General features: G+C 55.7%; 1 long non-coding RNA gene across 1 annotated transcript; it reads right to left on the reverse strand.

The window, feature by feature from the left end:
* Positions 1–1,114: 1,114 nt before the first annotated feature.
* Positions 1,115–6,872, reverse strand: LOC311589323. The gene is made up of 3 exons (XR_014776500.1): positions 6,832–6,872; positions 6,109–6,364; positions 1,115–1,361 (listed from the first exon to the last, which is right to left on the reverse strand). It is a non-coding gene; the product is annotated as an uncharacterized lncRNA (long non-coding RNA).
* Positions 6,873–12,923: the final 6,051 nt, after the last annotated feature.

Below are 12,923 nucleotides of genomic sequence, written 5' to 3' on the forward strand. Positions count from 1 at the left end.
CGTGACTTCTTGGGAGGGCAACCTACAACTTTATGATGGAATGTGAGGAGTGCTCCTTGGGAGGGAGTGCAGCTTGCTACTATAAACTCGGTTAAGAGCCCATGCTGGGCAGGTCCCTGCCACAGGAGGGAACACTACTCTTGGTTTGCTAACTTGACATATATTCAAATGGCCCTTCTCGGTTCTTATGCCCGTGCCTGTGGGCAAGCATTGCTCTAGCTTTAACTCTAACCTTGATCAGAGGTTTTGCTGCAGGCAGAGGTTAACAAAGACCCTGGACAGTCAAAGCATTCCAGATGGTTGCTATCGAGGGCTCAGTGGGACACGTCTGTGTCACTCCCTTGTGGCCCACAGAACATCACAGGAGACGGGTGGAAAGAAGGCAAGAGCTGAAGGATGGGGAGGAACATGTGAAATGCCATCTCCTTCTCAGGACACAGCCATGGGCACCACACAGCTGTGATCACCTGCACAGGACCAACGCTGTCTTCTTCACAGGACACAGCCATGGGCACCACACAGCTGTGATCACCTGCACAGGACCAACAAAAGGAGGCTCCTCAACAGTACGTCATGGGTACAAGAGGGGCTCAGAAGGTTCCACACCCTCTCTGAGGGGCAGTTAGTGGTGGCTGGGGGATCAGGGGTCATTTTCTCAGCAGTGTAGCCGCTGGTGAGCAGCCCCAACCCGTGCTCTCAGAGGCAAAGGCCATGACTAGAGATTAAGTTGAGAGTAAGAAAGTGGTCATTGGGAGTGGGAGATATCAAAGAGAGACACTAGAAACAAACCAGATCACAATGCATGGCTGGGCGTGGTGGCGCGCGCCTTTAATCCCAGCACTAGGGAGGCAGAGGCAGGCTGATCTCTGTGAGTTCAAGGCCAGCCTGGTCTACAAAGTGAGTCTAGGACAGCCAAGGCTACACAGAGAAACCCTGTCTTGAAAAGCAAAACAAAAAAAAAAAATCACAACGCATTATACATATATGTATGAAATTGTCAAAAAATTAAGAAATAAAACAACACTGGTGTTTCTGTTTTGATGCTGAGGGAAGAAGTTGCATGAGGAAGAAACGACAGTAAGACTCATTTTGTGGCTGATGGGGGAGTGCTGCTGTCAGGGTGGATTCCGAGCGGCCTAGGAGATTTTCCTTCTATGATGATTCTCAGCCGGTCTGGGACTTTGCCATTGTCACATTTGATCTGCGCCCAACCTAGTGATGACGTAGGTGGATGTGCGGCAGCCTCCACGTAGAAAAGCGTGTGATGAGGCCAAGATTTGTGGAGTGAGAGCGAATTCTAGCCATCTCTTCCTCTCAGGCACTGCAGACAGGGTCTCTGCTTTATGCCTTCATTTCCAGGTCTGTATGTGGAGAGTATTATAACAGCCAAATTAAATAACACTGAAGAAAGAATGCATAGAGAAACACAGTTGTAGCTGAGCATGATGGCGCATGCCTTAATGCCAGCACTTGGGAGGCAGAGGCAGGAGGATCACTGTGAGTTTGAGGCCAGCCTCGTCTACAAAGCAAGTCTAGGACAGCCAAGGCTACACAAAGCAGGGAAACCCCATCTTGGAAAAAAACACCAAAGAAGAAGAAGAGGAGGAGGAGAAGGAGGAAGAGGGGGAGGAGGAAGAAAAAAGAAAAGAAAAGAAAAAAGGAGCGCCTACCAAGATGCATCACTCCACTTTCAGACCAAACCAGGGTTCTTCCACGCAGCCACGCCCAGGAGAAGCATTCAGAGGCAGGAGCACAGAGTGCACACAAACACGTAGGCTGGCTGCATCTGCCACCTCACACAGGGATGTGGGTATCTGTCAGGCTGACAAAACAAAGTATCAGATCTGGGGCGTCACAGTTCTGGAGGCTCTGAAGTCCAAGATCAAGGTCCTGAGAGACCCGGTGCTTGGGGAGGGTTCTTCTCTGCCTTATCCACAGCAGCTCTCTGTGTGGCTCTCCTGGCTTCTCCTCGGTATAAACAAAGGTGATGGTGGGGGACAAGCATTCTGTTGTCTCCTCCTCCTCATTTGAGACAGGGTCTCTCTGTGTAGTCCTGCCTGTCCTGAGACTCACCATATAGACCAGGCCTCAAACCCACAGAGAATTGCCTGCCTCACACCCTCACACCCTCGCACCCTCACACCCTCGCACCCACCCTCACACCCTCGCACCCTCGCACCCTCACACCCTCGCACACACCCTCACACCCTCACACCCTCACACACACCCTCACACCCTCACACCCTCGCACCCTCACACCCTCGCACCCTCGCACCCTCGCACACACCCTCGCACCCTCGCACCCTCGCACCCTCGCACCCTCGCACACACCCTCGCACCCTCGCACCCTCACACACACCCTCGCACCCTCACACACACCCTCGCACCCTCGCACCCTCGCACACACCCTCGCACCCTCGCACCCTCATACACACCCTCGCACCCTCACACCCTCGCACCCTTGCACCCTCGCACCCTCGCACCCTCGCACCCTTGCACCCTCGCACCCTCGCACCCTCGCACACACCCTCGCACCCTTGCACCCTCGCACCTTCGCACACACCCTCGCACCCTCGCACCCTCGCACACACCCTCGCACCCTCACACACACGCTCACACCCTCGCACCCTCGCACCCTCGCACCCTCGCACCCTCGCACCCTTGCACACACCCTCGCACCCTCACACCCTCACACACACCCTCGCACCCTCACACACACCCTCGCACCCTCGCACCCTCGCACCCTCGCACCCTCGCACCCTCGCACACACCCTCGCACCCTCGCACCCTCACACACACCCTCGCACCCTCACACACACCCTCGCACCCTCGCACCCTCGCACCCTCGCACCCTCTCACCCTCGCACGCTCGCACCCTCACACACACCCTCGCACCCTCGCACCCTCGCACCCTCGCACCCTCGCACCCTCGCACACACCCTCGCACCCTCGCACCCTCACACCCTGGCACCCTCGCACCCTCACACACACCCTCGCACCCTCGCACACACCCTCGCACCCTCGCACACACCCTTGCACCCTCGCACACACCCTCGCACCCTCGCACACACCCTCGCACCCTCGCACACACCCTCGCACCCTCGCACACACCCTCGCACACCCTCGCACCCTCACACACACCCTCGCACCCTCGCACCCTCGCACCCTCGCACCCTCGCACCCTCACACACACCCTCGCACCCTCGCACCCTCGCACCCTCGCACCCTCGCACCCTCGCACCCTCACACCCTCACACCCTTGCACCCTCGCACCCTCACACACACCCTCGCACCCTCGCACCCTCACACCCTGGCACCCTCGCACCCTCACACACACCCTCGCACCCTCGCACACACCCTCGCACCCTGGCACCCTCGCACCCTCACACACACCCTCGCACCCTCGCACACACCCTCGCACCCTCGCACACACCCTTGCACCCTCGCACACACCCTCGCACCCTCGCACACACCCTCGCACCCTCGCACACACCCTCGCACCCTCGCACACACCCTCGCACACCCTCGCACCCTCACACACACCCTCGCACCCTCGCACCCTCGCACCCTCGCACCCTCGCACCCTCGCACCCTCACACCCTCACACCCTTGCACCCTCGCACCCTCACACACACCCTCGCACCCTCGCACCCTCGCACCCTCGCACCCTCGCACCCTCGCACCCTCGCACCCTCACACACACCCTCGCACCCTCGCACACACCCTCGCACCCTGGCACCCTCGCACCCTCACACACACCCTCGCACCCTCACACACACCCTCGCACCCTCGCACACACCCTCGCACCCTCGCACACACCCTTGCACCCTCGCACACACCCTCGCACCCTCGCACACACCCTCGCACCCTCGCACACACCCTCGCACACCCTCGCACCCTCACACACACCCTCGCACCCTCGCACCCTCGCACCCTCGCACCCTCGCACCCTCACACCCTTGCACCCTCGCACCCTCACACACACCCTCGCACCCTCGCACCCTCGCACCCTCGCACCCTCACACCCTCGCACCCTCACACCCTCGCACACACCCTCGCACACACCCTCGCACACACCCTCGCACACATCCTCGCACCCTCACACCCTCGCACCCTCGCACACACCCTCGCACCCTCGCACACACCCTCGCACCCTCACACACCCTCGCACCCTCACTCGCACCCTCGCACCCTCACACGCACCCTCGCACCCTCGCACCCTCGCACCCTCGCACCCTCGCACACACCCTCGCACCCTCGCACACACCCTCGCACCCTCACACACACCCTCGCACCCTCACACACACCCTCGCACCCTCGCACCCTCGCACCCTCGCACCCTCGCACCCTCGCACCCTCACACACACCCTCGCACCCTCGCACCCTCGCACCCTCGCACCCTCGCACCCTCACACCCTCACACCCTCGCACCCTCGCACCCTCACACACACCCTCGCACCCTCGCACCCTCACACACACCCTCGCACCCTCGCACCCTCGCACCCTCGCACCCTCGCACCCTTGCACCCTCGCACCCTCGCACACACCCTCGCACCCTCGCACCCTCACACACACCCTCGCACCCTCACACCCTCGCACCCTCGCACCCTCGCACCCTCGCACCCTCGCACCCTCGCACCCTCGCACCCTTGCACACACCCTCGCACCCTCGCACCCTCACACACACCCTCGCACCCTCGCACCCTCACACACACCCTCGCACCCTCACACCCTCGCACCCTTGCACCCTCGCACCCTCGCACCCTCGCACCCTCGCACCCTCGCACCCTCGCACCCTCGCACACACCCTCGCACCCTCACACCCTCGCACACACCCTCGCACACACCCTCGCACACACCCTCGCACACACCCTCGCACCCTCACACCCTCGCACCCTCGCACACACCCTCGCACCCTCGCACACACCCTCGCACCCTCACACACACCCTCGCACCCTCACTCGCACCCTCGCACCCTCACACACACCCTCGCACCCTCGCACCCTCACACACACCCTCGCACCCTCGCACCCTCGCACACACCCTCGCACCCTCGCACCCTCGCACCCTCGCACACACCCTCGCACCCTCGCACCCTCACACACACCCTCGCACCCTCGCACCCTCACACCCTCACACCCTCGCACCCTCACACACACCCTCGCACCCTCGCACCCTCACACACACCCTCGCACCCTCGCACCCTCGCACCCTCGCACCCTCGCACCCTCGCACCCTCGCACCCTCGCACCCTTGCACCCTCGCACACACCCTTGCACCCTCGCACCCTCGCACCCTCGCACACGCCCTCGCACCCTCACACCCTCGCACACACCCTCGCACACACCCTCGCACCCTCACACCCTCGCACCCTCGCACCCTCGCACCCTCGCACCCTCGCACCCTCGCACCCTCGCACCCTCGCACCCTTGCACCCTCGCACCCTCGCACCCTCACACCCTTGCACCCTCGCACCCTCGCACCCTCGCACACACCCTCGCACCCTCACACCCTCGCACACACCCTCGCACACACCCTCGCACCCTCACACCCTCGCACCCTCGCACACACCCTCGCACCCTCACACACACCCTCGCACCCTCACTCGCACCCTCGCACCCTCACTCGCACCCTCGCACCCTTGCACCCTCGCACCCTCGCACTCTCGCACACACCCTTGCACCCTCGCACTCTCACACACACCCTCGCACCGTCACACACACCCTCGCACCCTCACTCGCACCCTCGCACCCTCGCACCCTCGCACCGTCGCACCCTCGCACACACCCTTGCACCCTCGCACCCTCGCACACACCCTCGCACCCTCGCACACACCCTCGCACCCTCGCACCCTCGCACCCTCGCACCCTCGCACCCTCGCACCCTCGCACCCTTGCACCCTCACACACACCCTCGCACCCTCGCACCCTCGCACCCTCACACACACCCTCGCACCCTCGCACCTTCGCACCCTCGCACCCTCGCACCCTCACACACACCCTCACACCCTCACACAAACCTGATCCCTCCCACAGGCCCCACCTCTTATACACTGTGCTGGGAGTCAACTCGGTCTATGAATTTTGAGGCCACGCACACCCAGCTCACCGCTCAGGTCTTATGCTGAAGTCATGGGTGGATGGCTGCACAGGTTAGTGCCAGCCTGGCCAGCATCACTCACTTCCTCCTCTCACCGCTGACACAGACACTCACTCTCTTGAAGACTCCGGTGTTTACTTTCTTTGTCACTACAGCCAAGTACTCCACAAGGTGCAATCAAAGGCAGAGAAGATTTGTGTCTTGGCTCAGGGTGTGAGGGGAAGGCACAGGAGGCAGGGGCGTGAGGTGGCGGGTCACACTGCACCTGCAACCAGGAAGCGGAGAGATGCACAGGAGGCAGGGGCGTGAGGTGGCGGTCACACTGCACCTGCAACCAGGAAGCAGAGAGATGCACAGGAGGCAGGGGCGTGAGGTGGCGGGTCACACTGCACCTACAACCAGGAAGTGGAGAGATGCACAGGAGGCAGGGGCGTGAGGTGATGGGTCACACTGCACCTGCAACCAGGAAGCGGAGAGATGAAAGCAGGCGCTCACCTGACATCATCCTTTACTGCTGGGAGGTGTGGCAAATCTGGGGCTGTAGTGACAGAGTCTCACTGATGAGAGGGACCTGATTGATAGAGTTTATCAGAGTCTCCAGTGGCATGGGATGGGAACAGGAGATAGGCTCAATTTTCTTAACCAATATATTTTTTATTACAACTTATTACCCAAGCATACGTCACTTATAACCCGACTAACCAAAACAATAGTAAAAGAGGATTAACGGACACAATAGCAAAACCGTAAGGATATCAGTTCCAAGGACTGATTCTCCTGGCATAATCAGCAGGATTTCTTCTGCTGGAACCTGGAGTAACCAGAACCCGGAACCTCAGCAGGAGCTGGAGCCCCGAAGCCTTCCCTTGAGCGGTTCTCTCTAGGAGCGTCTCGACATGGAGCGATGAACAGCCAAAACTCTCCCAAGTCTCCAAAGGCCCCGCCTCCAGTTCTGGGCTTATTTATATATCTCCTCCCAGAGTCTGTTCACGGGATCTTTTCAGCTGACAACAATCAAGCTCCAGCACGAAGTGGTTGGTCTTCTAGTGGATTAACATCACCTGTTCTCTCACAAGACCGTTCTGATCCCACACTTGGGATCCTAAAATACGGACTTATCTCTCCTTCACAGGGAGGTATGGAGGGCAGGGGACTACTATCTGCCCTGCCCCAGGTGAAGCAAGGCCATTTTAAGATATAACAGGTATCTGTGTTTTTATTAATTAATAGGAGGTTAGAAAATACTGCCATAATAATTATAGGGCTAATAATAAACATTTATTAGACCCTACTCTTAAAAATAACCACAACTGTTCTGACCTGGTCTCTGAGAAACAGGCCTGTATGCCCACACCCAGCCCTTAATCACTGCCTTTCTGTCATCGAACACAAGGAGCACGGGCGTCCTGGCGCACTGTGGTTTTCTGTGAGGAGGGGCGCATTGCAGCGTCGCCTCTGGCTGACGAGCAGGGCAAGCTGGGTGTATGGGAGGCCTCTGGAGGCCCGGCCTACGCCTTGCTTCTCCTCCAGGTTTGCATGCCTTAGGCTGGGCCGGAGGACCCACTTTTCTGACTTTGAAAGGCAAGTAGTTATCTGGCCCTTGAACGCCATGCGTTTGTTGGTCCCTGGAGGAATGTCCTCCCCTGAAAAGCAGTGTTTTTATTGTCCTTTTACTTCCAAGCTCGTCGTCTCCTTCCGAAGGATCCTTCTCACGACAACGTGGCTTGACTAGCACGGCTCACGGCCTCGCTTTGTTCTGCCCCAGGCTTTTAAACAATTTCGCTTGCTGAACTCCTTGGCAAGGGCGGGGAGAGATGCTTTGGTTGGAGACCACCTGACATACCAGCAACGTCAGGGTGCTCTGTAAGCGGGAAGTGGTCGCTGTCTCTGAGGAAGCAGGGAGTGGTTTGTATGCATGCGCATCCAAAGGTCTAGTTTACCTAGCACACAAACTGTCTCAGAATCCGGTTCAACTGAAAAAATTCTAGGTTCTGGGGGTCTGGGGTTGACCTGAGAAATGGCAGCTCTGCTGAGGCCAGTGCTGCTGACCTCCTGTGTGGACTGTGCTCTGAGAAGCCGACTAGTGTGCCATCTTGCACCTTTCTGTCTTCTCAGCCTACCTCAGTGCCCTGGTGCGAACGCTGCTGAAAACACTCCGCCATCCTAAGACAATGCCATCCCCCCCAATACGTGGAAAACTGAACAAACGCCATCTGTCCTACACATCAAGAGTAAGCAAGGAGAAACCCAGAGGGAAAGGACCTAAGACGCTATTTCCATAGTGGAAGAGTTGATCATTTCATCATAGTTTGGATGCAGCTGGCATTTTAAATTAAAAAATATATATATAAAGTTAGAGCCTTACCTTACGCTACATACAAAATAAAAACTCTCAAGTTCAATAACTCTGGTTTTTAAAAGAGTATAAAAGTATTAAAGGGAATGTGAGTGGCTTATGTTATGATCTCGCAGGGAAAAGAGTTTCTAAATATGAATTAGAACTCAAAAAGTTATTAAAAAATGACAAACTTGGGCACTTGAACTTTCTACATTATAAACAGCATTATAAAAAAAAAGAGTGGGAAAACAGGGGCACGAAGGGTGCAGATGGCAACTCCAGGAGATCTCAGGCCTCTGGCCTCCATGGGTGGGTACTTGCACTCACATGTACAAATACAACCCCACAAAACATGCACACAGTAACTTAAGATAAAATAATAAATCTTAAAATAATTTAAAATATGTAAAATAAATCTTAAAATTAAAAAAGAAGTAGGAAGACACCTTTGTCATGTAAATGGACCAATGATTCCTCCATAATATACGAAGGTCCTCCCACAGCCAATAAGAAAACCCAGTGATGACACAGTTATGGAGCCTGAACAATAACCTTGAGCACATCAAGAATTCTCTGGTAGCCAGGTGGTGGTGGTGCACGCCTTTAATCCCAGCACTCGGGAGGCGGAGGCAGGTGGATCACTGTGAGTTCAAGGCCAGCCTGGTCTAAAAGCAAGTCCAGGACAGCCAAGGCTACACAGAGAAACCCTGTCTCAAAAAAAAAAAAAAAAGAAAAAAAAAAGGGAAATTTCTGGTATTTCCATTTGTTTTGCAGCAGGATTGACTAAGAGCGGGGATAAGTGACATCCATGCCTGTCCGTCACCAAGCAGTCAGAGGCTCCCTGAAGCCAGGCTTTCCGTTAAGCATATGGACATTATCAAAGGCTCTCACCAGAAAGCTACGGCTGCGGTTCTTCTCCCCTGGTGCCCCTTCCCTGCCTGCGCTCCCCTCTGTTAGCACTTCTGTGTTACTCATTTGCAACGTCACGGACATTTCACAAAGCGCCCTGGGACTGGACGCCTTTCCAATCCAGTTTGGTTTGGATGACTCTTCGTCAGCCGCAGAGCACTAGTAAGAGCCAAGCTGCACTGGGGAGCAAGTTCATCAGATTCAGAGGCAACGAGTCCACCCGCGGCCTTTAGAAAACACCCAGAGCCCACCCTGGGTAGATGACCCATCCAGCCAAAGCCATTGTGTCTGGTTCATTTGCAGGAGCAAAGCTAGGCTAACTCACGCCCTGCATCGGGCTGGTCTATAGGAAGCAGGACACTTGTGGCACACACGGCTGCCAGTCTGGGGTCCTGTGACTACAGTCTCTGCAGTCTCAGCATTTAGCGAACAGGGGATTCAGGAGTTCAAGGTCCCCTTTGGCTATGAAGCAAATGTGAGGACATCCTGGGATACATGAGGCCCTGTCTCAAAAAACAAAAAGGAGTCTTATCTCTGCTCTACCTGAAAACGATGGCTGGGCTTTTCTTCTCCCTCTCCTTTAGGTTATTGCTGATCGGCTGGGCTTTCCCTGAGGTTTCCGGACTTATTGGCAGAGAAGCAACAAGTTTCTCCTGAGGCTGTGCAAAGACCTCCTATTTCATAGAAAGGCCTCGCCCCCTTCAGTTCACTGAAACCACCTCTGTGAGGGAGTCAGCCCTCCAAATACCCTGGGTCTCAGTCCGTCTGGGAGCTGAGCTCCCAACAATCAAGGCTGAGGCGCACTAGCTGCCTGGGGCGGGGGGCAATATGTGGTCCTCCAGGCTAGCATTGGTTCGTTGGACGTTTGAGCAAACCTTACTATAGGGCGAGGAAGCAGGATTATGAGGTGAAGACACGACACAGGTGGTCCCCTTGCAGGTCTCCTAACGCACTCTTAAGTCGCTCACACTCACCAGTGCTGGGGTCCCAGCAGAGGCAATGCATGGTTGCCTCTCCTCCTCTGTCGCAGCATGGCGTAACCAGCCCTCCTGCCTGGATTCTGGGCCGGGAGTGCTTAAAAGGCAATGGCCCTCTGATGACACGTCTAGCACGGAAGGAAGGAGGGGCTTCCCTTGGAACGGGGTGTCCTTGTCACTGTGAAGTCCCCGCCCCTCTCCCTAGGAGCAGAGCTCGCCACAGAGGAGTTTCCCCCCCCCCCCCACATCTGTCTGTCTGTCCTGGCCTGAGCTTTGGTTATTATAACCTTCTGAGCAAATGTTAAGATGGGATTCATCCCCCCCACATCCCTCTGACCTCTAGCGCTCTCTCTGTATGTCTGAGGCTGGCCGAATGACAGAGGCAGTCCTAGTGGCTCGCCGGTTCTCAAGGCTGTCTGTTTCATGGGGGCAAATACCTGTTACATCTCGCAGAGCTTTTCAGACGCCTAGTGGGCAACCTGGCCTACCCTGGGTAAATTGGTATTTTTCTCTGGTAAAGTGTCCCAAGCCCCTTCAGTGTTGGGGTCCACTCAGGCTGGGTGGGTAGGAAGGTCTGCTCTATTGGGGTTTTGCTGTCTAACACTGAACCCCTACCCGGCCCCTGAGCCAGTTTTCCGCTTTCCGTCTCATTTACTCTCTGGCCAGCTGTGAACAACATGGCCCAGAGTTGTTGACAGTCATCCCAGATTGACTAGTGAGTAGTTTTTGTTGTTGTTGCTTGCATTTTGGGGGGCTTTTTTGTTTGTTTTGATTTTTAGAATTTTTAAAGGGTTGTTTATTTATTTTATGTATATTTTATGCATTTGAGTGCTCTATCTGCATGTACACCTGCGGGCACTAGATCTCATTATGGACAGTTGTGAGCCACCATGTGGATTGCTGGGAATTGAACTCAGAACCTCTGGAAGAGCAGTCAGTGCTCTTAACCGCTGAGCCACCAGCTCCTGGCTGGTGAATGTTCAAGACAGTTTCTAAGAGACTGATAAGGGCCCATGACTTTCAGAGAAGGGAGGATTTTGGGACTTCCAATTTTGGGTGGATAAAATGAACTATGAACAGGGCCTGGATAGTCTTCCCACCCTCATCTGCTTGTCCTGCTTCCCGTATGTGGAACTGCTCCTTGAGCACAAAGAGAAAGGGAGCCAGAATAGAGTAGAATCTGTCTCCTGGCTTCTCTCCTGAGGGGTCCATCTCTCCTGAGGGAGTCCATCTCTCCTGAGGGAGTCCATCTCTCCTGAGGGAGCCCATCTCTCCTGAGGGAGCCCATCTCTCCTGAGCGAGCTCATCTCTCCTGAGGGAGCCCATCTTTCCTGGCCTCCCATGCACCTCCCATAGGTCTGGTCTGCACATAAGAAGATGGAATTTTCGCCCCCTCTGCTAGAGCATGAAGAATGGGTGTGGCACTTGAGGTTTCTTCAAATGTTCTGACCCGGACCCCAGCTCCCAGGGATGGAGCTCAGTCTTCAAAGCTGCGGCGGCAGATGCAGAACAAGGGTTAGGCAGTATGGGTGTCTTTCTTTCTAACATTAATTTATTACATATTCAGTGTTTTGCCTACAGGTAAGTGTGCACACCGGAAGAGGGCACCAGATCTTATTATAGACAATTATGAGCCACCATGTGGTTACTGGGAATTGAACTCAGAACCTCTGGGAAGAGCAGCCAGTGATCTTAACCGCTGAGCCATCTCTCCAGCCCTTAATATGCATTTTAAAGAGAGCTTTAGTTCACTAAAAAATCCCTCCCATTACAAATGACTAATTGACTTAAAGTGACAGAGGTAAGCAGGTATAGACAGTAGCCATGAAGTCGAGCCACAGGCGGCCACCAAGCACTCTCATTCCCCGACTGTCGGATCCTCCTCTCATCTCCCAGGATGCCTAGTCTCTCACTGACCTCTTGCTAATGACACACGAACGACGCATGTCGCATTCACTATGCATACTTCTTACAGGATGATGACTGTAAGTGTTGTTTGTACTTCCTCAGAACAGGGGATGAGAACTGTGCCCAAGCTTTAGGAACACATGGCTTGAGCTGAGCGCAGAGCATTTCTCTCTAACTATCCCTAAGCCCAGGCCTGCAAGCTTCCGGCTTCCTTATCATCTAATCTGCTGCAAACCCAGGCCTTGAAGGCTTCAGCTTCCAGCCTCCTTCTGCTAACCGAGGCCTATGATGTTTTCAGCCTCTGAGACTTATGGCTGAATAAACTCACCCTTACTAGTTGTCTCTGAGCTCTGGCTGGCTGCTTCAACTCTGCTGTTCTGGCAGAAAACTCCTCTCCAAGCTGACTGATTCAAATGGGCTTCTCTCAGCTTCTCACTGAATTGCTCTGTTCTGAACTCCACGAACTCAACTGCATGAACTCAACTGCACAGCACCGAACTGTACTGTACTCCTGAACTCTCCTGTCCTCCCTCTCCTGTCACTGCTCTTAAGTAGCTTCTCCTTCCTGTCTGTTCTTGTGAGAATTGGACCTATCCTATCTCTGACTCATTCTGTGAAATCTTTTACTGATTTGTCACTGCCTGCCCCTCAGTTAGATTACTTTTGTTCGGCATTAAAGGTGTGTACCAAGG

This window comes from Acomys minous (genome assembly GCF_964271855.1).
Source record: "Acomys minous genome assembly, chromosome: 18".
Classification (NCBI taxonomy): Eukaryota; Metazoa; Chordata; class Mammalia; order Rodentia; family Muridae; genus Acomys; species Acomys minous.